The following is a 3,253-nucleotide window of genomic DNA, read 5'->3' on the forward strand; positions in this document are numbered from 1 at the left end:
AACACACACACACACATACACACAAACATATACAGAATACAATATTATACAGTACAATACAGTCTATATTTATACAATGTCTGAGATCTTTGAATAAATGCTCTTTAACTCCTGAAACCCAAAGAAATAATAATAATGAAGATAAATAAATAAAGATAATAACAATAATGATAATAATGATAGTAATAAAGAACATTAATAATTTTTCCTCCTCTTCCTCTTCCTCTTTCGTTCTCACAAGCACCAATGATAAATGAGAATAATAATTAAACATCAATAAAGAGAGAAAAAAATGAAGGCAATAAATTATCATAAGTAAAAATAATAATAATAATGATAACAGTGATAAAAATAGTAATAATTATCTTTCCTCTTTCTCCTCTTCCTCTTTCATCCCTAGAAGCACCAATGATAAACAAGGAAATGGGAAGAAAACAATAATAACAGAACGTAGAAAAGGAGAAAAACAAAAAAACAATACGTAGAAAGAGAGAAACAAAGGAAAAATACAATAACAGACGTAGGAAAGAGAAAAGAAAAAAGATTAATAAACAGAGAATAAGGAAGAAAGAGAGAGAGAGAGAGAGAGAGAGAGAGAGAGAGAGAGAGAGAGAGAGAGAGAGAGAGAGAGAGAGAGAGAGAGAGAGAGAGAGAGAGAGAGAGAGAGAAGAGAAACAAACAAGACAGTTACACCAATAAGGAAAGAATAAAGATGGGAGCCAATCAGATGACAGAAGAGGCCAAATTTCAGCCAATCACGGAGCATTACCTGGAGAATTACAGCCAATCAAAAGACAAAGGTGTGGAAATGACGACCAATTAGGTAACAGAGTAAAAATTATTTAGCCAATCACGAGGGAGGGAGTAAAAGCGAGAGCCAATCAGATAAAAGAGAATAAGAATAAAATGCTGGAAATGAGAAAAAAATAAATAAATGATGATGTTTAAAGAGGAAAAAAAGAGACCCTTTTTTTTTAAAGATAAGAGAAAGTAGATTCAAGAAAGGAAAGGAGAAATGAAGTGGAGGAAAGAGAATAAGATAAAAAAAGGGAGAAAGAAATATGTAAAAGTGACTTGCTAAAATAAAAGGGAATTAAACAAGAAGGAAATAAAGAAGAATAAAACCGAACGAAAGAGGGAAACAGGCGATAATGGAATGAAATAGGAGATAATAAAATAAGGAGAACGAGAGGAAGAGGGGGAAAAATTAAATAGAAAAATGAAGGAAAGAGAGACGCAAGAAGGAAAAAGAAGGACTAACGGAGGAAAACAGAATATCTTAAAATGACGGAGCAGGAAGAGAGAGAAAAGGAAGAAAAGAAGAGAATGATAGTAAGTTACGTGGGAAAAAAAGAAAAAAGGAAAAAAATGAGAGGAAAAGGGAAAGTGGAGGCCATTTTCCTTCTTCCTCTTCTTCTTCTTTTTCCTCTTCTACGTCCTTGTTTTTTTAATCAAGGACACAAACATTTTTTTATTTTCCTTATTTTTTTTTTCGTCACAAATTGGATGATGGAACGAGAGAGAGAGAGAGAGAGAGAGAGAGAGAGAGAGAGAGAGAGAGAGAGAGAGAGAGAGAGAGAGAGAGAGAGAGAGAGAGAGAGAGAGAGAGAGAGAGAGAGAGAGGAGTACAGAGCCAAATAAGGAGAGTAAATTGAAAGAGAAATGAACAAAGATTGATTAGAAAAAAAAATGGGGAAGGAAGAAGAGGAGGAAAAAAATATAAAAAAAAATGAAAGAAAAAAATAAAAGAAATAAAGATCAGAACACAAAAATATGAGGAAGAGGAGCAATAATTAAAAAAAAACAAATACAAAAAAAATAAAACTAAATATAACAATAAAAAAAATCAAAACAAGAAAGAAAAAAAAACATTGAAAAAATACAAAAACACAAAAAAAAACATCATAAACAAAACAAAACAAGCAAAACAAAATAAAAATAAATAAAAGAAAATAAATAAATGAAGGGGAAAACTAATGAAACCCTAATTTCCCCTCACTTTCCCCCCAGATACACCTTACCTGTACTAATTAGCCTCTTATAATACAGGTGTGCCAGAGAAACACCTGTACAACACCTGATTACGCAACACAGGTGAATGCCAATACATAAACCCCTTCTGCACCCTCTTACCTGTCCAACACTGCCACACCTGTCACTAATGAGGCGTTGACAGGTGTGGGCGCCATAACACACCTGTAATTAAGGGAAACTCGCAACACTTTCACCTGCGCGATGATATTTTGAACACGAAGAGCAAACACTATTGACTTCACTCTCTCTCTCTCTCTCTCTCTCTCTCTCTCTCTCTCTCTCTCTCTCTCTCTCTCTCTCTCTGATCGTTTTCCCTTTCATTCTCTTTTTTTCTTTATTTTCTCTCATTCTTTCATTAGTCTGTTTAGTGTTATGTCTCTCTCTCTCTCTCTCTCTCTCTCTCTCTCTCTCTCTCTCTCTCTCTCTCTCTACAATAAATACCTCAAAATAGCAGCTCGTTCACTTCCACCGCAAGAATTAAGTTGTAAAATTCAGAAAATAACCTAAAATGTGAGTAAAATTTGTAATACTAGTAAATGATTTATCTTCGGTAGGAACATAATTGTGGGTAAAAATAAATAAATAAAAATGAATGTAATAATAAGATAAATGAATAAATAAACGGGTATTTCATGAAGGGATGATTTTCCTTTTTTTTTTTTTTCCCTCAATTTTATGATCACCTGTTTATTTATTTATTTTTTTCTTTATTTCTCTCAATTTCAGAATAGTTCATGTTATTGGTATCCGTATATTTTGCTTTTTTTTTTTTTTTTGCTTTTATTACTATTATTCTTTTTTTCTATTCTGTCCATTTCATTTCGCTCTTCACTAAAAATATATCATATCATGTTTTCTCTAATTTTTTTTCCGAGTCTTTTCTCCGTTTATTTTCTTTTCCAATCTTTATCTTCCCGTACTTTACTTTCTCTCAGTTTCACTTCATTGCGTCACTTTATCACGAGGGGGTTTTCAATTTTTTTTTTCTTGTTTTTGTTTTGTTCTTTATCTTGTTGGCGTCTTTTCGTAATGCTTCGCTCATAAAGTGATTAGCGAACGGAAGTATTTACGTGTCTTTGTTCCCTCTGGCCACGGACGCGCCGATTTCACAACGCAGAGGAGGAGTGCCAAGGTGTGTGTGTGTGTGTGTGTGTGTGTGTGTGTGTGTGTGTGTGTGTGTGTGTGTGTGTGTGTGTGTGTGTGTGTGTGTGTGTGTGAG

Source organism: Scylla paramamosain, chromosome 40 (genome assembly GCF_035594125.1).
Source record: "Scylla paramamosain isolate STU-SP2022 chromosome 40, ASM3559412v1, whole genome shotgun sequence".
NCBI classification, from domain to species: Eukaryota; Metazoa; Arthropoda; class Malacostraca; order Decapoda; family Portunidae; genus Scylla; species Scylla paramamosain.